The 22797-nt window shown below is 45.6% G+C and overlaps 1 protein-coding gene across 1 annotated transcript in view; it reads left to right on the forward strand.

Annotated features, from left to right (window-relative positions):
- Zbtb7c (zinc finger and BTB domain containing 7C) overlaps window positions 1-22797 on the forward strand; it is a 280314-nt gene that overhangs the window by 40521 nt on the left and 216996 nt on the right. The window contains exon 2 of the mRNA XM_090353133.1: window positions 17031-17245. The gene's annotated coding sequence lies outside the window, so the exon portion shown is untranslated. The remainder of the gene's footprint in view (window positions 1-17030; window positions 17246-22797) is intronic.

Here is a 22797-nt window from a genome sequence, read left to right on the forward strand (position 1 = left end):
ACGTGCATGATAGATGGGGCTGGAAACCGAGGCACAGAAGGGCAGATTGTGAGTAGGAATTGTCCTGCAAAAAGAAGAATGACCACGCAGGAAACAAGGGAGGGATGAAGGAATACAGGGGTTGCTGCTGATGGCTAGGCTTTCTCCTGATTGGCTGGGACTGAGCCATTCTCAGTACCCTGAAGGGCCACTGGGAGGCACGTCCTTTCCCTTGGGACCTTTTAAAGGACAGCTGTGCTTTGTGTGGGGTGTGATGGAGGGTGCAATGTGTGACAAAAAGCTCCTGCATAGGCGGGCAGTAGAGCCCTACCAACAAGGCTTGTCTGATTAAAACCAAGTCAGGGGTGAAGTTAGATTTTAATAAGAAAGTACATGCCCCCATCGGCCATGTGTCCCTCACCACCCTCCATCCCAGCAAAGCAGCTGACATTTCCTGCACATTTTAACTTTCTAACCAAATAATGAAATAATCATACCGGCTCCTTAGTCACAGGGTTCATTTTATCTCATTCCCAGGCTTCAGAATTCATCTCATATTTTAATCTGTTTTGAGCTCTTTTCAATTGCCTTGGAGATAGAGCCAAAGGTTCCCTGAACTCATGTTGCCTGGAGTTGTTTGGTTTAGGTTCCTGTGGGGTATTTTCTTTAATAACATGGCCTATCTTAGGGCAGCAGTAGGAATTCAAGGGGGTGGGGTTGAGGACAGTCTTGCATTTTTGTGGCTCCCTGACAGTAAATGAGTGTCTAAATTCTGACTCTGGGGATTCTCATCTTTTGTCTTCTTATGGGTGGAACGCTCCCCATTCCTGCAGCAATACCTTACAACTAACTGTTCCAGGCCACAGCATCCCAAAGTCCCATGGGACCAAGTACATGCAAAACCACCAAGGCAACATGGACCAACCATTCTGAGCTCAACTTGTCTATAGACGTAGGAGCTGCTATGCGCCTATGGTAAACTTAGATTAACATTTTTTTTAAAAAAAATTACTTATTTAAAAACCATTGCATTATATTTTTTGGTGGTTATCATTTAACTCTTTCTACACTACTAGAAAGTAAACCCAGGACCTCATGCAAATGCTTTACTATTCAGGCCATAAACATAGCCCTTTCACTTGTTTTGTGCCTGTCTTGAGGCTTGAACTCTGGGCCCTGAACTTCTTTTGCTTAAGGCTAGCATTCTGGCCTTTTCTGGCACCACTTCTGGCTTTTTCTGTGATTAATTGGAAGTAAGGGTCTCCAGGACTTCTCCTGTTTGGGCTAGCCTCAAACCTTGATCCACAGATCTCAGACTCCTGAGTAGCTAGGATTACAGAGTTGGCCATTAGTGCAAAGCTGTGAGACTTTATATCTAATTAATTAGCAAAAAAGTTGGGAGTAGAGCTGTGGCTCAAGTGGTAGAGTGCTAGCCTTGAGCAAAAAAGCTAAAGAACAGAGCCTAGGCCCCGAATTCAAGCCCCAGTTTACTCACTCACTCTTTTCTCTCTCTCATGTAAGTTTCCCACCCATACACACATGATACAGTTTTAATAGCCTTATTAAGATACAATTCATGGGTTTTTTTGCCTCTTTTGTTTTTTTTTGTACATTCAAGGGGATTCACCTCTTATCACTACTGTCTGCTTCTAAAATACTTGCTTTCATGTCTTTAAAAAAGAATCCATTAGCATATACCTGCCTTGGGAGATGTTTGCTGTTACATCAGCACAGCACAGCCCATGCTGACTGACACCGACACTGACACCTCTATGCCTAGAGGAGGCATGCTGTGTGATGCTCATTTACATGCTGTGCCATTAGTTTAGGGGAAATCTGGGAATGGGAAGTCTGGTGTGAAGGTGAGGATGTCTTCACCCAGGTAGACATGGACAGACAGCATGAGGTGCACTTTGCTGTCTCCCGATGTTGACACTTTGACTTTCTTTCTTGCTACTAGCCTGGCTGACTGATTCTGAGAGGCATGGAGGATTGATCAGGTTGGGTGGCACCAGAGTTGGAATGTCATGAGATCTGGAATCTGAAGGCCACTTGGCAGTCCCCTGTGACCTTGGGGAAGGCTGACCTGACCCTTACTACCTGAGTGATTGATGAGACTTCTTTGAGCCTTTTACCCCAGCAAGCTGTGTTCTCCTTGGCATTCCTCTGTTTCATTTTTTTTTTCTGTGTGTCAGAGTGAGGGATACTGGGAGACAGATGTGGAGAAATGAATACCCCACATCTCAGCCCTGCTTCTTCTGGGTGGGAAAAGGTCAAGCTGACCATTGTGACAGCTCTGTTCCTGCTCCCACTTCCTATCAGAATGCATCTTTGCTCAACCTTCAGAGACCACGCTGCCGGAGTGTTGGGAGGTGATAATGTGGTATCCAGTAGACTTATCTCAGCACCTGTACTGATGAGCAGGCAGGCTGCCTGGGGATGTTCATTCCTTAGATGGTCCCTAGGGCTCTCCTGTGCCCAGCAGAGAGCTTGGTGCTGTGGGCAGGGGCTCATAACCTAGGTCTGGCTCCATCTCTAAGCCTTTCCTGTTCAGCAGTGAAGGGCCCCAGGCCACAGTGTTTTGAGGACTCAGAGGGTAGTGAGAATGCTCTGTAGCCTGGGTTGATCAGGATTATCACATCACCACATAGGCCTCAGTTTCCCATCTGTTGGATAAATTGATAGGCTGCTGAGGATTTTTTGTTTTGTTTTGCCTTTGTTTTTGTTTTTGTTTTAGGTAGGTAGACTTTGGGATTCAGAAGTTGTTACAATTCAGTTTCTGTCAGTTTGGGATGGTGGTAGGGTCTAGCTCTTCATTCTCATTTTGAATGACATCTTTTCCTACTGAGGTCTGGCCTAGAACATGGATCGTGGCCATTTTAGCCCAGCAGTCTGTGACAGAATGTAGGGGTCATGGTGAAGAATTTTCTAGATACTAAATTCCTGGCCAGTGCCCCGCTTTTGCTGTTAAAATACTGTGGCAGCTGGCAGCATCCAGGCATATTGCTTGATTGGGAGACAGTGGCATTTTTGAGCTCTAATTGGTTGCTGAATAATTTAACCATCCAATTAGCAGGAACAGGTGGGGGAGGGAGGACCATGGATCAGGATGGCTCTTTGCAGGAGGCTTGAGGTAGCCTGAAGGTAGGCTGGCTACTGTATGCTCCATCTGCAGCTCCTACATCAGGATGCCACATAGACTTTCTGTGCTGGCTTACTTTGAGGTTCTCTGCAATGAATGTGAGAATGGGTGTCCCCAAGAATAAACAGATTAGGCAGCTATAAGGGTGTTTGGTCATCCCTTTATCAAAACTAGAAAGGGTGCTTTAAGGACTCTAACTTAAGGACAAACTTCATATGCATATGGTTTGCTGGAATTGGGGTACTGGTCTCCCTACCAGGGTGCCCACTGCAAAAGTTAGGTTCCCATAAGCTGCCCCTGCTGTTTCTGGTTCCCAGGTCACATCTCAAAAGCCTTGGCTAACTTCTCAATCTCTAACCTGCTGTGAGCATTTACATGATTGTGTCACTACCTGTAGGGCACTGGTAGTCTAAGAATTTACCCTACACAAGCAAAAAATAGGAGGTGATAGATGTCCTCAGGAGAGTTAGAGAAACCGAACAGGATGATGTGAGACTTCCAGAAGTAGGACGCAATGGATGATGGGTACCGTGTAGACTGCTAGACTACTAAGGCATACAATGCCCAGTGCCTGCGTGGTGCCTCACATAGTTGAGCATTGGGTGGCTCTTGGGACAGGAAAACAGGGTTCCTGGGCCAGGGCCAGGAGCAGGGGCAGGAGCCAGGTCAGGAAGCCCAGAGCTTCCAATAGCTGAGTGGAGTTCCAGGAAGGGGCAGGAAGGAGAGAAGATTTTTAAAGGAGAGGGACGCTGGAAAGTCGGAAATGCTTGGGTGAGGAGTTCACTCCCTTCCACAGTGAACTGGGGATAAATAGACAGCAGCTTGGCATTCCCAAGCACACATCTGGAAATGGACTCTTGCATTTTGAAAAACAGATTTTCAGTAGTAGCTCATGGCTGGTCCATGTGACATGATTTCAAGGCAGCATCTCAGAGCTTTCTCTGTTCTTGAACATGCTTTAACCCCACTCCATTGTTTTGGCCACTTGTCTTGAAACTTTACAATTAGAGATTTTTTTTTTACATTTTATCCAGGAGGTTTATTTGATAAACCATGAAGGAAGGAAATAGTCCAGGAAGGAAATAGTTAATCTTGATACTATGCTGTGTCACCTCATCAGGTATTTATGGGTAGTCTTCTGCCAAGGTCATTGGACAGGGGAAGTAGAACAGGTAATGTGGACCAATCTGAAGGCAGAGGGAAAGAAGGGCTAGGTGTGGTAGAAGGAAATAGTATTGTGGGGGCAGAGAGTTAGTACGAAGACAGCGTTGGTGTAGGGACTGCCCAATTCTGAGGACTGTCATCAGGAATGATAGGTGGTATGAGGCCTGAGACCTTAAATACTAAGGGGGCACAGAGAGACATCACAGGGCTAACAGTCTCAGGAGGTCACAGCTAGTGGAGTTACCCTTTCTTTTTTCTGGGCGGGGAGGGGGTCATGGAGCTTGAACTCTGAGCCTGGGCACTGTCCCTGAGCTCTTCATCTCAAGGCTACTGCTCTACCCTTGGGTCAACCCCAGGGTGCTCTTTTTTTTTTTTTTTTTTTTTTTTTTTTGCCTGTCCTGGGCTTGGACTCAGGGCCTGAGCACTGTCCTTGGGTTTTCTCAAGGCTAGAGCTCTACCTTTTTAACCACAGCACCACTTCTGGCTTTTTCTTTATATGTGGTACCAAAGAATCGAACCCGGGTCTTCATGTATTCCAGGCAAGCACTCTCCCAGTAAACCAAACTCTCCCATCCCCCACTGCCCCAGCTGGCTTTGAATAACGATTCTCAGATCTCAGCATCCTGAGTAGCTAGGATTTCAGGCCACCATGCCTAGAGAGTTACTCTTTCTTTCTGTGGGCGGTGAGGATGTGGGAACCACTGTACCTCAGATTTCACTTCTGGCCTGCTGCAGGTTCTTCTACTGAAGAGATGGGATGGGCTAGACCTGTTCCCATAATTTTATGCTGGAGCATGTAGTTCTCAGGTCTGTTCCTGATTCATCTATTTAGCTGCATTCAACACACACACACACACACACACACACACACACACACACACACGGAGGAGAAACTAATCCAGTTGTGTTTGGGAATGAAGATCCGAAAATGAGATAGCAGGAAAGTCCTGTTACCAGTCACTTCCTTCTCTTTCTGGTCCAAGTCTAGAGTTTCTGAGCCAGGTGGTCTGTAGGAGAATGATGCTCACATCCTCTACTATGTTCAACAGCCTTCAACAGAAACCTTATGAGCAAAGTTGATGGCTGTCCCCAGCCAGTGGAGCAGGACACTTGGACAGGCTTGTAGGTGACACTGTGAGAATGGTTGCTGTGCTGAATACTTCTAGGACTCAGTTTCATTTACTCCTCAAACATAACCTGAGCACTCTGCTTATCAATGCTGTGCTGTGATAGGTACCAGCCTCAGGTGCTCACTGTTCAGGGAGGCCAAGTCTGGTGACAGAAGCAGGTTACATTTTAGAGTCAAAGGTGATAGAATAGAATTAGTGCCCATGCACTGGGTACCTGCTAAGTCCTGGCCTTGTAAGTTATGGAAGACTTCCTGGGAGAGGGGTCCTTGAGCTGATCCTAGAAGGCCAAGAATAAGTCAGGTGGATCAAGGGTGGAGGGCTGCTCTAGCTCCTGCCATACTGGCCCTTGGATCCACCCACTGGTATTGAGCATCTGTTCTCTTCATCAGGCAGAGACAGAGGTGTATATTCCATTCCTAGCCTGAGCTTGCTTGGATATCTGCAGGATGAGGCCTGGCCAGGCTAATGGGGCCTATTGGTGCCTTGAGAGCTTCCTAGATAGCTGTGAAATCTTAATTGTTGAGATCAAAGGTTTCATGTTCTCTTGAATAAGTGATTTAACTCACCTTTGAGATGGCTGTGACTCAGCTCATCAAAGGCTTGTTCACTTTGAAGCATCTCCACTAGGAATGGATGAAGAACAGGAAGCAAGGGCTATAATATGGGTGCAGCTTGGACTTTGGAAACCTGAGTGTAACTGTGACTTCCTTTTGTCACCCCTCAGAGGTGAGAGGCTACCCTCAATATGCCCAGTGGTGATGTGGCCCCGCAGAGCATCAGTGAGTTTATTAGTCTACAGAGGACCTGTGAGGGAGAGGCAGCTTAACTGGGGGAAAAATGCCCAAAGCCACCACTCTGAAGATCCTCTAAGTTGAGGTCCCCTTGGCTGGATGCTGGCAGATCTTCCTTCCAGTCCCTGCCCACACTACCACAAGTCCAAGGATTTTGAGCAGCGGAGATCTCTAGGGCTTCTGGGTGTGGTGGAATAGCCCAGTGTGAGTATAGAAAGCATGGGAACCATGGCTTTTTGTTGTTGTTGTTGTTGTTTTTAACCAAAAAGACCTGGCATATCACCCACATATGGCTGGAGTAGAGAGAGTATACTTGAAATGATTTTTCCCTATGGGGGTAATTCATCAGGGGTCAAGAAAGTTTAAAGCTCATATTTCACCCAGGAGTCTCAATTCTATGGATTATCTTATAAGTATCCAGATACCAACACAGAAGGACAATATATGAAGGTTGTTGCAGTGTTGTTTGTAAGAACAAAAGATTAGAAATAACCTAAATTCCTATCACTGGGAAACTAGATTAATCAACAGTACAGTAATACCGTAGAATAATATTCAGCCATAAGAAAGAACAAGGGGGCTTCAGTATATGGATTTGGGGCAATCTCAAATGTATCATAAGGGAAACAAAATGTTGGTCACTATTATATATGGTACCATTTGTGTAAAAAAAATCAAAATTATATGTGTGTATGTGTATTTGTTTGTTTAGGCAAAAAGCGTCCTGGAATAGAGACACTGAGAAATGTTAACAGGACATATAAACTAAGCAATGAATGACACAGACCAAAGCACAACTTAAAAAAAACTATTTTTATTGTTGGGGTAATATATAGAGGGGTTGCAGTTACATTTGCCAGGTAGTAGGTGCGTTATTTCTCCCACATTGATACCCCTTCTCATGGTTTTTATCCCCATTTCCCTCCCCCAGCCCCTCCCAATCATCTTGTTTTCCCCTTGTCCCTTTCCTATTTCAAATAAACATATATACAATATACCAGGTAACAAAGTCAGATATAGTAACAACATGAAATTACAGAGGGAAACTTTTGCTCTGTCATTTTATGTATCATTTGGACTTAGAACAGTGTGACTATGCTTTCAAATGTAGTAAAGAGAATAATTGGCTTCCCTGCATGGCCAGGACTCCAGGGCTGTGTGTCTCCAACATGGCCTCTGCTAGGCCTGGAGATTCAAAGCCCTTTGCTATCTTGAAGCCAATGGACTGGTCGGGGCCTCATTTCCCAGTTTGGGCTGGCTCATAGCCTGAAAACCTCCAAGCTGCAAGATCTTTGAGAAGCTTGGCTTGGGTTTTTTTTGCCTCTAGCACTCCTGGTCTCATTTGTTATGTAACTCAGGAGACTGGGTAACTCAGAGTTTCTGCTGTGGTAGCATTTGTCCAGCCTCCTCTTCTGAGACCACCATTCCCTCTTATAAGGGGTCTGTTGCAATCATTTATTTCCTGACTGTCCTCTCAACAGGGATTCACTGAAACCTGCCAAAAGATCACACATATCTTCTAGGTTGTACCAGCAGGGCTGGGCTGGTGTTAGGAGGGAGGGAAAAGATGAGGCTTGTCATGTAGTTGTTGCGAGAAAATTTGTCATTGTTCTTCTCAGACATTTCTTTTGGCCATCCTCATTGTATACTGTGCCCTCCCTCCTCTCTCAGGCGTGGCCAGGTACTGTGACTCTGGTTTGAACTACTGAGCTGGTACCTGTCACTAGACCATTCCAGGGCTGCATTTAGAGACCCTCAGTTCTGTTCCCCTTGTCTGCTTCCCCAACCCTCCCTCAGCCCCAGCTTCCTGTGTCTCTGCTCTGCCCCCCCCCCCAAGGCTTCTTAGGTGCTTGAGCAGAGTTGGCAGTGGAGCAGACAGAAAACATAGGTCCACATGTCACTTCTCACAACCAACCTTACCTGAGGGACTAATCCTGGCAGTCCTGTCTTAGCTTGTACAGGACAAGAAACTGTAGTGTCTGCCAGAGATGGCAGATCCAGAGCAGAGCAGCAGTTACTTCCTTGTCCAAGTTAGGAACTTGTCTTCCAGGAAACATGGCAACCAAGGAATCATGTTCTAGACTCAGCAGATGAGAGTTTGAATCCAGACTATGTGACCCTTTCCAAAACTCAGTGTACCTGCCTGTGAAGATGGGGGCTAGACCAAGAATGCCCATGGGATGGACAGAGCTAGAATTGAATTCTAAGTCCAAGCTTGCCATCTGGTCCAGCTGTTGTGGTTGAGATGAGCTTATGACAGTAAAATACCTCTTCTATGGGGGAAACCAGAAGGCAAAGCAGAGCAAGACCCAGCTCCGATTCTAACAACGGCATTGTCTAATCAACTGAAATGCTTGGTTTACTCTTTCGCAGGGTTTTGACTGTTTTACAGTTGTGCCACATTTCAGGCATGAAATAGAAACTGGCTCATTCCTGGATGGAGGGAGCAGAGGTGGGGCTGAATTTTAGCCACCTGTAGGTACCTACACATTGCTCTGCCAAGTAGGTGGTTCTGGGTCTCGGGAAGAAGCCTGCCCCTGGTCTTGGCCTCTGATGACTTCCAGGGGAGGCCAGGACAGAGAAGCCTCATGTGTGATTCAGCATCTCTTGCCTTTGAGACACAACAGGCACAGACAGAGAGAAATTTGGGGACTGGTTTGCAGAAAGGGACCCACTAGGGATAGGTAGCACTGGAATGGAATTTCAAATGTGAGTTTGCCCTTCTCATACAGCCCTGGTGGTGATGTCTGCTCCTGATAATCTGTGAACCTTCTTGGGGACATCAGCCAGTGAAACTAAAGGATACACTAGTACAGGTGAGGAGCCAAGAAACAGGTGCCTTACTTGCTGAGACAAAGGCTCCCATGCCCAACACAGCTTCTATGTGGAGGAAAGTCCTGTGGTCCTTACAGACAGCACCACCCTGGCTCCTTACTCTCAAGCACATTTTTCCATTTCTGCTCAGGTTAGAGGTGGCGCAGCCTAGGGTTCACATTAGAGGTGAGACAGGGCAGCTGATCTATCAGGAGTGGGGGTGGAGATGTGGTTTCTAGGAGCTTTCTTTGGGCACAGAGTCAATTGGAGAGAATAAGTTTTGACAGTACAGTTCCAAGCTCATTGGAATGACCTCACCCTTAAGATGGGCATGTCAGCCCTTCCATGGTGGTCTTGGAGTCTGGGGAAAATGTTCGTAAACAAAGTTTATATTTTATATTCTTTACCACAATAGAAAGGGAAGCAAGCAGACATTTAAAGTCACACATATTGTAGTAAGGTTAAGAGAAAACACATTTTGTTGCTTGAAGGGATGATGTGTAGCTGCCTATAAAAATCAACCTATCTCATCTGTATCTCTAGAAAAATTAATATTTCCATTGGCATCATGAAGTGTGAGAAGCAGATAGGTCTAAGAAAGCCCCATACACTCATTTAATTTTTACTGATGATGGAGTAGAGATGAAGAGATGGTACATAATTTGTCCAAGGTCCCTCAGCCAGGTGGCTACAGAACTATCCCTTAAACTTGTATCATCCTAGTATAAGATAGATTTGGGAACTGGGCAGTAGCCTGGACTTGGACTCTGTACCTCAGCAGAATCAGCTAGACTTGGGCTAGGACTGCCTTCCAGCCTTCCGGGGTCAGCACTAAGGCCTAGATGGGGTCCTGAGGGGCTTGAAACATCTGCCCTGGAGGAAATGGAAAAGACCCTGTACAAATGGGATGGGAAAGGGGAGAGGGCAATGTGAGCTAGGGGAGCTGAATCTTGAACAGGGTTTCCAGGGGAGTGATATAAACATGGCCAAAGCTAAGGGAACAATGGACATCCCCCTGTTTGCCCCTTATGTTCTGTGACTGCTATTCTAAGAGAGACCATTTATAGTCATTCTAGAACTGGTGTTTGAAAGGCAATGTATGTCCCTGGACCTGGAAACAAAGAGAAAATGCTGAGCATTTCTTATACTCTTGCACTCTTGCAGAAACTCACTTTCAAGGGCTGTTTTTTTTTTCTTCTCCTTCAAAAGAGGCCAATAGGGCTCAAACCCAGCTTGTCCAATGCAAACCCACAGCACTTTCTCACTGAGCATCTAGCCACACGTGTCCTATTTTTACTCTTAATAACTGTTCGCTCAGGGTTACCAAGGTCTTCCTGTTGCTATAGTGAGAGGTGATGGCGCCAGCTTTCCAAAGCGCTGGACCCTTGACTCAGAGGAAAAACACAATCTGAGTTGCTGTGTTTTGGGGGTTTGCCTGAGATACACCATTTTCCAAGCCTCAGCAAACAATGACGATTTTACTTAAAATTCACCAAAAAGCTCTATCACCAAGAAAACTGGTGATTCTGAAGAGTAGAACATTTGAGATTACATGGAAGATAAGTGAAAAATTATTTTCCTTGGGAAAATAAGAAGAAATATAAAGGAAAACCCCCAGGTGTAGGTGCATTGCCTGACACAGTCTTTGTGGTCCTTCTGGGCTTCAGTCCTTCTGTCAGTTTTCCTAGTATTCATTTGGCAATATTGAAGACATCACATACACATAATTGGCAGTCTGCTTTTCTTAGTTAATATGTGTTAATCATTTCTGTGTTGCTGTATTTTCTCAGTGAGTGCTGTTTGTAGTATGGGGTAAGGTTCTTGCATACAGCATCCTGCTTTCTTTCTCTGCTTTGGTCTCCTCCACACCGTCTCTAGCTAGACCTGTTCTTCTGCAGATGTGGCCGATGGGGTCCCCTTCCCTCTCACACTCCATGCCAGCATTGCTAAACAAAGGATGGTTTTAGACCAGTGAGGTGATGTGGACACACCATGGGATATGAGCTTGTTAGAAATGGAGATTTGGTCTCCACCTGTGACCTCCTGCATCGGCAGCTGTGTGTTACATTTGGACACGATTCCCAAGTGACCTGTGACACACTAAGGCTGACAAGCACCCGTCTCAAACACATTCTGTCCAACTCCAGGGCACAGTGTCAGAACCCTCACCATGCACTGCCGAATGCAGAGAGACTAGAGAAGCAGTGCGTGTAAGACAGGAGAGAAGGAACCACAGCAGCTGTAGGTCTGGAGCTTTGTAGAGATGGGAGGTGGTAGGAGCCAAACTCACAGAAAATGCAATCTGGTTGTCCAGGTGGCTGTTAGGGGCAGAAGTGTAGATTTGGGGAGATCACCATCCCTCACATCCACATTTACTTTACAGAGGAAGAAGCGGAGGCACAGGGAAGTCTAAGGTCACTCGGTTAATAGGAAGTGGATTTGGACCAAGCCTGATTCCAGAGACCACATTTCATTGCTACCCGTAGCTCAGGGTATGGGGTAAATGGCAGGATGGGGAAGCCAATATTCCCCAGGGACAGTGAATTACTGGAATTAGCATACAGAAGCCCTGTGTGAGGCTGTGGAGGGAAAACTACAAGTGTTCCAGATACATACAGTCTATAGTGTTTAAAGATGGTGGATTCAATTTTTCTCACAATGCAGCCCAGCATCCACTAGAGACATCAGCCTGTCAGCAAATTGAGAATGGTTGCTTTCTCACTTTAATTAAACACATTACATGACTTCTGACTTTTGACTTCTGACTATTCCCAACTTTTTAATTGTTTTACTTGGGGAGGGGCACTATTTCCTTTTCCAGAGGCAGATTTTCACAAAAAGCAAAGGCTAGGAAACCCTTAACAGATCACAGAACTATTTTAATATGACTTATAACACCAGACAGAGAGCTTCTCTGCACCCACTGAGCTGTGTAATGCACGTGTGAGAATTAATTATTTTTTTTGTGTGTGCCAGGCCTGGAGCTTGCACTCAGCCTAAGCTCTGTCCCTGAGCTTTTGTGTTTGAAGCTAGCATTCTACCATATGAACCACAGCTTCATCCCACTTTGCAGATAATGTCTCAGGAACTTTCTTAGGCTAGCTTTGAACTAAGATCCTCAGATCTCAGCTTTCTAAATGGCTAGGATTATAGGAGTGAGCCATGGACATCCAATTAAAATTTTTGTTTTTTGAATGTCTTTTTAAAAAATACTGTGCTTGGTCAACATCATATGTAATAAATCCACAAATAATACTAATAGCCTAAGCAGGATTCAAGTCCAAAGTATTTTAAATATCAAACTGATACTCTTTCTGTCATGTATACTTTGCCAGTAAGACATGGTATTGGTTGGCCTCTCTCTCTCTCTCTCTCTCTCTGTCTCTATTTCTCTCTGTCTCTCTCTCTCAGAACAACTTTTCTCCTTTCTACTGGTTTCCTGATTTTACTCCCCACCCATCATAGAATTCCTCTCATCTGTCCAGAATGGGGAGAGCAAGGTTCAGAATTTGTCTTTCCCCAGTCCTAAAACAACAACAACAAAAACCACAATGAAACATTAAGGTTAGACAGTATCTGGTTTGGCAATTAATCCAGGCCCAGAAATCTTGGGTACCTCTGGCTGAGGTCACACAGCCTGCTTGTTAAAGATCTGAGACTCTGGCTCTTTGGATGCTACTGGGATATCTGTGTTTCTGGTGGCCCGAGTATCTTGGACCCTTCTCAGGGCCCTGTCCAGCCAGTTGGCGCTGTGCAGCTGTGTTGCAAAGTTAGTGTCAAGTCATCCTTGATCTTAAGCTTCAAGTATCCCCTATGACCCTCTATTAAAAAAACAAAACAAAACAAACCCGTGTATAAAAAAACACCTATTTGATGCTAATAATCCATGTAGTACAGGGTGTGCCAGAAAGCACCCCCTCTTCTGGGTCCTTCCTGGACCACTCCCAAGGGGTAGTCACTTAGCAGCCCTGTCTCCAAAGATTCCTTAATTTCTCTGCCAGCCACTGGGCTGTTCAGGATCCATGCCACAGCAAGGTTATTTTTAACAAGCACCCCAGGCTTCAGGGGGTTGAGGAGTAGGGGAAGGGAAAAATATTCCACTTGTATATTTTTAATTCATGCACATCTGAGGAAGCAGTGAGTTTCTGGTCTCTGCTGCCCGAATTGTGGGCAATTGATTAGGCTCTGGGTGCTGGTTAGTCCTTTCTCTTGCTCTAAGGAGACTGTAAGACTTCCAGGGGCTCAGAAAGTATTGCCGCATGTTAGTGGTTGTAGCTGGCTGCCTCCTGATCCTGTGTCCCCAGCAGCTTCTTCCCTCAAGCAAACTTAAGAATCCTGGCCAGGTCTCTAAGAGCAGAGAAAGTTTGGGAACTTGACTCTGTATGCTAGGCTCATATTTAGAAATGTCCAGCCAGACATTGGCATCCATCCACTCAGGCTCTGGGTGGGGTCATGTGTGCCACCTTTAAGTGGGCAGAGTCTGAGTGGGCACTATCCCACTGTGAATATAAACACAACTTCTTTGTTCCCAAGATCTGGAGAGAAATTTTGTGCTCCTGAGCACAGCAGGGGCTGGTGCTGGTGGACAGATAGGCCATGGGGGAGGGAAGAAAGATGTCACAAGGGCTGGCCAGGGTACATGGTGGTAGATGAGAGGCTCCAGATCCCAACCCATTTTCCACAATCCTTCCTTGGGATCCCAGGGTATCGTCTTTGCCTGTAGAGACTGTCTGCTGTCCTGTAGTAGGCCAGATAGTGCCCAGATGAGTCCCTTCCTCTTCTTTCCCCCTTTTCTCCTCTCCTCCTCCTCCTCCTCCTCCTCCTTTTTCCTTTCTTTGTTCCCTCTCCTTTCTTCCTTTCTCTTCACTCTTCATTTCTACTTTTATTTCCCAGTCCGTGAGACTAGATCAAGGCCACCAACAGCAGAGCCTTACCCTCTTTCCCTTCTTGGAGCTGCTAGCCTCTCAGCCTGTCCAGACCACATCTGTAAGGCCCTGAAGGCTCTCTGAGAACCCTGTGAGTAAATAACAGCAAGCTGCCCCACAACCTCTAGCTTACTCACGATAGCACATGAGGGAGAGTGAATTAGATTTCCTGATCTGGGCTTTACATCGTCATCTCCTTTTCAAACAATTCCCTTTCATGGAAAAATCCTGGATCATTTCCTCATGCCTAAGTTATTTATTGAGCACCTATAAGGGCAGGCCCTGTGGCCATCAGCCTTGTGGTGGCTAACTGGACTATGTAGCCACCTGTGGGAATGGGACAGGAGGCTTCCCAACCAAGCTTCATCACAAGGCTCCACCCCTTTTCAGGTCCTAGCCTGCTCACCAACTTCAGCCTTCTGGAGTGGGGGCTGCCTTCCTGTTGCCCTTGCTACTCAGAGAGCCAAAATACAGTAGAAAGTCTCCTGCCTACAGCCTGATACTGCCTTCCTCTTCCTATCCTGTCCTTATTGTCCCACATGTCCGAGGACCAAAAATACCAAGAAGTGGGAATGAAGGTTTAGCAGGTATTTTCTTGGTCTGTCCTGGGAAACATGGTTAAAACATACAATAACTGAATGAGTAGACAGATGGATAGGTAGACAAATAAGCCAATGAGTTAATGGCCAAGAGTAAACAGCTTCTGCTCTAAAGGAATTTAAAATTCAGGTGGAACAGACTGCAGGATGGTGGCTCTGTGGGCCTGAGGAGATCTTTGAGATTGAATCCAGTACCATTTTTTATTAAATGAGAAAAGCCCTCAGGATCAGAGGAGGGGGACTGCCTCAAAGCAAGCAACAGACCACTGAGGTCAGGCAATGGTGAGATGGCACAGGGTGGCAAGATCTGGAATGGAGTGCAGGTGGCCCTGAGTGTCCCTTGTCCTTGGAAACTGTGTCTTTTCATATGGTTGGGAGTGGACAGTGCAATTTTTCTTAGAGGGTTAATTGTTTGCCTGACAGCACAGATAATTAGGAATGAGAATCCTGGAGTGAGGGTGACAGTACCATCTGCTATGAATATGTTTCAGCCCCACCTTGCCAGAGAACCTGGCCATGCTGGTTGTGAATACATGCAGCTGCACCCTCTACCTCAGATGTGGGCATTCCGCTGCTGCTGCTGCTGGCCTCATGCTAGGGGATAAGGAGACTTTGTAATCAGTGGGCTGACCCAGTGACTGGCTTCTTCTGGGTGCATTATCTCCCTCTCCTGTGACAGTTAATAAGGGCTCCAAGGATTAAATGAGGACCCAACACTAATACAAAGGAGACAGTTTTCTCCAGGGCCTGATGGATGATGGTCTGGTCTTCTGTTGGCTAAAAGTGGACATCAGGATGTACACTGAGCTATATGGCGGACATTGATGGCTTGGGTCATTTTCCTGCCCAACTCTATGGATTTGTCACCTGCCCTGGCTTTTTGCTTTTAGAACTGTGCTGCTTATTCTAGGGGGAGGTTGGCTCTGGCTCCCACACCCAGGCAGGGACATCTTAGGTGTGATTTCTCTGTGTCAGTGGAAAAATAGCAGCTTTGGAATCTTATGTCTCGAAGCAGCTGAGACCTTTTTTTTTTTTTTTTTTAAATAGGAGCAGAATTTTGTGTTTTTCCTTTTCTTTAGTCTTTTTTTTGTTTTTTGAATCACACATGTAGAAAAGCATATGGAATGCATGTATGTCTCTTGAAGGTGATAATAACAGCTTGCCTTTCAAAGCAGCTCTTGGCTGCATGTTACCTTGCACAGGAGGGCCTCCCTTGAAGGCTGAGTGGAGAGGCTCAGGGTCAGAGCCTGTGGCTCTTTATGATGGCTGATTTCCTTGTCCTCTGTGCTGCTTCTCCTTACTTGGCTGAAAAGGAGGAGTTGAAGGTTGGAGTACATCTCAGTAGCACAGCCATGTGGACAACATGAGTTTGTCTTACTACCAGCCAGGCCTGGTGAGAGGTTTGGGGCTGTGGCCAATGCAGACCCAGTGTCTATGTACAGGAGAGGAATGGCAACTTCAGATGGACACCTGCTAGCTCCTCCAAACAGATTGTGAGCTGAAGTTATGGTTATAAAATATAGTGATTCATGAAGCTACTGTTCCTATCCCTCACCTCAGAGACATGTGCATCATCTCTACTTTGGTCCCTCACTTTGGGATGCAGGGCTATGAAAAGATGTTTATCAGTAGCCATGGGTGGGGTGGCCTTGCAGGAATCCCCCAGAGCACAGCTCACAGAAACCTGGCCTCAGAGACCTGGGCCGCAGGGTGGAGAAGTGTTCCTCAGCTGACAGATCTTGATATTTATATATTACACTGGTAGAGCAGGGACATTCATTTTCTTCCTTTTGCCTGGGCCAAGGGACAGCTCATCCTAAGTCTAAACTCTGAATGATGGCTAGCATTTGGACACATGTCTTTTAGGAAGACAGAATGTAATGTGCAGAGGTAAGAAATTAGGAGGGAAAGGCATGATGGTGCACGTCTGTAGTACCAGAGATTTAGGCGGTGTAAATAGGAGAATCCAGGTTTGCAACCAGCTTGGGGATAAGGTTAGGATTTTATCTCAAAGAACAAATTGGGCATAGTGAAAGATTTCTGTAATCTGAGCTACTGAGGAAGTACACATAGGAGGATTTTAGGCCAAGATTGGCCTGGGAGGAAAAAGGATAAGAACTTACATGAAAAACAAACAAGGCAAAAAGTGCTAGGGGGTGTGACTCAAGTAGTACAGCATCTAGTAGGGCCTTATGTTTAATCCCCAGTGCTGCCAGAAATCAAAGGGAAAACAACAAGCCCCAAAATGGAAAAAAAAAAACAAAAATAGGAATGGAGTTTGTATGCATATGTGTGTCTCAAAGGCTATGGATAGAGCCTTATCAGTGAACTTTCTGGAGTGCATAAAGCTGGTATAGTCACCAGGGATTGTAAGACATGATAAGAAAAGGCAATGAGAGGATATCTAGAAGATTCCAGAATATTTCAAAGAGATGGATAGGTGTCTCTGCCATGGTAGGTGATATAGGCCTCTGTTCTTCCTGCAGATTCTCTGTGAGAGATCTGAATCTCAGGTGGCTTCCCCCCTGAGGAGTGGGTTAGCAGAAGAGGAAGAAGGGATGGTGGTGTGCCCACTTGGGGCCTGAAGAGTGAGCCACAGTCTGTTGAACCTACAGCCTTCAAGTGGGGGTCGGCACCCTGGGGTGACTCAAGAAGAATCGATGCGTTGGCTCCCATTGACATGTACATGGTGTAATGACAGGTAATGAACCCGCAGCTTGTCTGTCCTTTATGAATGATGTGACAGGTGGGAGAATTTATCAGCGTGCTATAGACATAAAATGTCAACCTCAGGATGATAACTATGCAAACAAAGCACAGGATGGCCTGATAAGACGATAGATGGACACTTTATGGTTATTAGTTTTTGCCCATGTGTTTGCTGGAGCCAAGCATCAGAAGATTTAGCATCGGCTGGATTCACTTCCTAGGCTTGTGGCATGCATGACTCGATGCCTTTATTGATGGAGCGTGTCTGATTTGAGAAACAGAGTAACAAATCAAGTAGACATTATTCCCATCAGCTCTTGTGTGGGGCAGGAAATCTGTGCCAGTGGGGAAACTGAGGCAGTAAAGGGGAAGGGAGATTGTTGCATTTGATGCATATGGGTGGGTCTGGGGATCCTGATGTTTTGTAAAACTTCAGGTTTGCTTCAGATAATTGAGTGTTTTTTTCTGAGAAAAAGAACGAGTTTGTGGCTCCCTTATTCCTTCAAGGATGCCTGTGCAGGTGGTAGATGATAGGAGGTAGCCCAGGAGGTCCTGAGTAGGCATCTGAAGGGGGTGTTCAAATTTTGATAGACACTGTGGGTTTAGCAGTTGATCCTGGAACTTAGCCAAGGTAGGAAGATGTATCAAGCAGACTGTTAGGGTTTAGGAGGGATTAGAAGGAGAGGGAATCCATAGGACTAGAAACCCCCAAGGTGAGTTTTGATCCAGTGACAGAGCTGTTCCCACTGGTTGTCTGGTCTACACTGTCACTTATGCTGCTTTAGCAACTTCTGTCATAGGGAACACAGCAGGCTGAGACAGAAGCAAAAATAGCTTGGAGCCTTGGGAAAATGACCAGGTCAAAGGAGGAAGGGCCTGTGTCCAGGAGCAGAAGGCCCAAGAGGGTGTGGCAGATTCCATTCCAGTTCAGGCCAATGTCAGGGTCCTGAGGTCAGAGCCAAGGCTGGGGAGGGGCAGAGTAATAAGGCTTCTGGGTGGCCTTGTTCTAAATCAGGCAGAAAGAATAAGTTGGAGGAATCTGGAAAGCTGAACCCAGCTTTAGGCTGTGTATCAGCTACACTCACTGGGCAGCTCCAAGACTTGACTCCTGTCTCTGCAAGGAAATGGAAAGGACAGAGCTCTTGGGACTGGAGGGGTTAGCAGAGAATGAGGTCATTCCTTGGGTGCTTGAGCTAAATATGAGGTATTGGACCTGAGCTGTCCTCATATTCTAGTTCTCAGTGGGGCAGCTGGTCAGTACAATTCAAGCTTGACTCGGGACTAGGGCTGACCCTGAGAGGTCTTTTAGCAGTAGGAGGTGGGCAAGGGAAGATAGGGCAGTGTGCTGTCAGAAGTTCTTTAGTCAAGTACTGGTGGCCCATACCTGTAATCCTAGCTACTCAGGAGGCTGAGAGCTGAGGATTGTGGTTTAAATCCAGGCCTGGGGTAAAAGTCCGTGAGATTTTTATCTCTGAGTAATCAGAAAAAAGCTGATAGTAGTGCTGTGGCTCTACAAGTGGCAGAACACAGCAACCAGCTCCTGAGTTCAAGCCCTAGTGATGGTACAAATAAAAGGAGAAAGGTTTTAACCAATCTGACCAATAGTTACCAAGCACCTACTATGTATACTTCACTAATGCAGAAATGCAGAAAATGAGACAGTCTGTCCCTAGACAGAGGATGTAGCAGAGGAGAAAGCATTGAGACAGGTCCTTGCCTACAAATTAGTGAAAGTGCTCTCAAGAATAAAATAAAATACACCATACAAAACAAATCCAAGCCACTGGCATAATCTATATATTTAGTTTACTTCTACTTTTTGGCTCTTGGAAGAGCTCAAGTGGCAGGTGGGAGAGGGACAGTTTGGGAGGAGGGCATTCTGCCCTGGGACTAATGATGGCTCACTGCCTGGTCAGCTTGGTGTTTAGAACTCCTCTGGCCACAGGAAATGGGGTTTAAAGTGGGACCTTTTACTTATAATTGGTGATCATGTTTGAGGGTTGTGGCCTGAGAGACACAGAAGGCAGAGTCAGGAAGCCTAGGATTATGAAGATTTGAGAAGATAAGAGGGACATTCTCACAATTCCTAAAGAGTCTTAAAAACTGTTTCCAGTGAAGTTTCTTGGGTGGGGGCAGGATGGGGTTGGGTGTCACAGAAGAGAGGAGTGACCCAGAAGAGACAGGAAGCAGGCCACAGGTGCAAGCCACACTACTCTCAATTTGCTAGTTACATGGACAAACATGAAAAACAGCAGGTGGAATTGATTTCAATCATATATTTAACTCAATATATTTAGAATATTATCATTTCATCATATAATCAATATAAAGTATTACCTTTCCTTGGCCTTAATGTCCTCCTCAGTTAAATGGATAGGAGAAAGTGTTTATCTATGACTTAACCCTGGGGTCCTGTAGAGGAATATCCTGAAAGAGGCAAATTAGTTTCTTTCTTGCTTTCTGGGGGCCCACATGGAGCAGCAACTCCTATACCACCTTAAGGTTTGCATAGAGAAGAGGCAGAAAGCCACATTGCCCTTGACTGACAACCTTCCTATGTGTATTTAACAATTTTAATTTTTCATGATTCTTCCGATAAAAATAGTGCCTGACTAAAAACAAATACATTTGTATTTTCAGTCTCCTTAATTAGTTTCTAATTTGGGGGTTCTTATCACCTTAAAATCATCTCACTGAAATGGTCCTCCAATGATAAAAAAAAAAAAGAAAAAAAAACCACCATGGAAAAGCACAATCAATTCCAGAGAGATCTTCCTATTTAATTATGCTGATTGGTGCACTAGAGACCCCCGGCAATAGGAACCTCTCAGAATAAGCTTGATTTGAGCAATTTGGTTTTTAAAAATTTGGGATGCATATTTATCATGTTCAACTCTATGTTGTTGTGTTCTCCTTGAGCTCCTGACTTGTCTCCAGTGATGAGGAAGGAAGAAACCCAGGGACAGCTGAGCTATGCTCATGGATTTACTGACTGGTAGGCCTGGTCTCAAGGGAACATGAGAGCTCCAGCTTGTCAGCTGACCCAGAGGCAGGCTAGGGATGGGTAGGCTGATACACCTGTGTAGTTGGGTGATAGGAAAGATTTTGTTTTTTCATAAAAAATCACAAGAATCAGCCAGTCCTGGGTTAGAGATAGATCCAGAACAAAAAATCCTACAATGTTCTATGGCTTTGGAGACACTGAGAAAATACCATTGGTCAAAAAGATTTGTATCTTGGGGGCTGGGAGTTTGGCCTAGTGGTAGAATGCTCACCTAGCATTCATGAAGCCCTGGGTCTGATTCCTCAGTATCACATACATAGAAAAAGCTGTAAGCAGTGGTGTGGCTCAAGTGGCAGAGTGCAAAACTTGAGCAAAAGTGCTCAAGGATAGTGTCCAGGCCCTGAGTTCAAACCCCAAGACTGGCAGAAAAAAAAATTGTATCTCATCTTTCAATCCCATAGGATTAGTTTTGCTTTTAGGTACCAATCCTAACAAGTCAGCGATTCCAGATATTTTGTGGGAGACTGAGGAAAGAGGATCTCAAATTCAAGACCATTCTAGAGAGCATAAGGAGTTCTTGGCTCAAAATTAAAAAAAAATATTTTTGAAAAGGGCCAGAGGTGTTGCTTAATGGTAGTTTCTACAGGCCCTGAACTCAATCACCAGCAAAGCACACATAGGCACATGCATACGTACATACACACACACACACACACACACACACACACACACACACACACACACACACACACACACACACAGAGTAGAGGTCACAAGTTATAGACAGAAAAAGAAGACATTATCACTACCCAGAATATGTTCTTTCCATGAAGGCGAGCCTGCCTTGATCAGGCAATAGCTCTAACTATGGCTTTATACAGGGGCCAGAGGAACATGTAAAATCCACTATGGGGCCAGCACCCATACACTAAGTGATATGCCTCAGCACCTACTCTTAGTGTGGATGAAGGGACTTGTGTTAAGACACTAGTCCAATTCATTCTGTGTGTTGTCTGGATTTTTGTTCAAGCTGAGCTACTGCAAAAAGGGTGAATTCAAGAGAACCCAGGAGATGAAGTTAGTTAGGTATGAAGTAATAAACATTCGATGGTTAGATTTCTTTCTGTGATAGTGTGGGAATGTGGGCTAAGGGTGTAGTTTTGTGGTATAGTACCTGTGTGGTCCTGGGTTTGATGCCCAGCACCACAAAGATAAATCCTGGAGATGCCGCTTACAGGAGTATTTACAGGCCACACAATAAGATCTTCCTATCTTCCTTCCTTCCTTCCTTCCTTCCTTCCTTCCTTCCTTCCTTCCTTCCTTCCTTCCTTCCTTCCTCCCTGATGTGGTTTGGCTTTGTAGGCTAGGCTGTCCTAGAATTCATTACATAGCTCAGACTGGCCTCCATCTCACCGTCTTCCTCCCTCAGTCTCCCAAGTCTCAGTTTTCCTTTCTGTAAATGAACCACTTATTTAACAAGTTGATGACTGTTATCTGGTGCCATTTTATAAAACTCAGTCTTAATATTTGCTTGCAAACTTGTGCTACACATCTCTGTGGACAGAGTGTGGTACAGCAAAGGATGGCTATCCATGGGTGCCACACACTTTGAGGACATAAAGGTAGTAAAGTCTTTGCCCTTAGAGAGTTTTTAATGGCATGAGAGGTAATAAGAACAACCATAATAGGGACGGCAAAGCTGCTCACCCTAGGACAATGAGAAGTTCAACTACAGTGGGAGGGGGGAATTTCTTGGGGCTGAGATGGTTTGTGAGGTCCCCTAGAGGAGGTGGCACCTGACCTGAAGCCTGAGAAGATTTCTGTGGCCAGGCCTCTGTTAGAGGCCTCAGCTGGAGTACTGCTTCCCACACCCACGCTCTGCAGCTGAGCACATAAACCTTGTTTGGATTACTGTGTCATAGGACTTGAAGTCCTCCCTGTATGGAGTAGGAGTTGATGCTTTCCATGCCTGTCCCTTACAACTTCTTCTATCTTCTCTCTACTCAATCTCCACCCACTTACCTCTTACCACCAGAGCCCAGAGGATTGCCCCTGCCCTCTCTTTAAGCCATTCAGACAAAGCATCCAGGCCTTCACATGGCTTCCAGAAGTAAGAGAGGTAAGGTACCGCCAGAAGCTGGTTGAGTTTATTGGTTTCTGAGAGTTAGCTAGGGCATCAACTATCCTGGCTGTGTAGACATGATCTTACATGGGATGTAAATAGTCATTCTACCACTTGCCATCCACATTGTTGTTTAATTTGCGCTGAAGAAATGAAAGAAAAGGCCTTAGGAAAGGGCAGTGTGGTGGTGGATATTTATTGAGGTGTGTTCAGGGCCCAGGGGTCCTGCCCTAGCCATGTCCAGATTCAAAGATGACCCAGACACTCGCCCTGTCCTCAAGAGTTCTGGATGGGCAAAGCTTAGCTTGTGAAGTGGAAGCTGTGGCAGTGAGTGGGCAATGACTTTTACAGTGCCCAGCCCCAACTCAGCTTCACTGGGCACTTGCCCAGCCACCATGGAGCCTCATCTCTGAGCTCT

This window comes from Megascapheus bottae, chromosome 19 (genome assembly GCF_031878675.1).
Source record: "Megascapheus bottae isolate mThoBot1 chromosome 19, mThoBot2.hap1, whole genome shotgun sequence".
Lineage (NCBI taxonomy): Eukaryota > Metazoa > Chordata > Mammalia > Rodentia > Geomyidae > Megascapheus > Megascapheus bottae.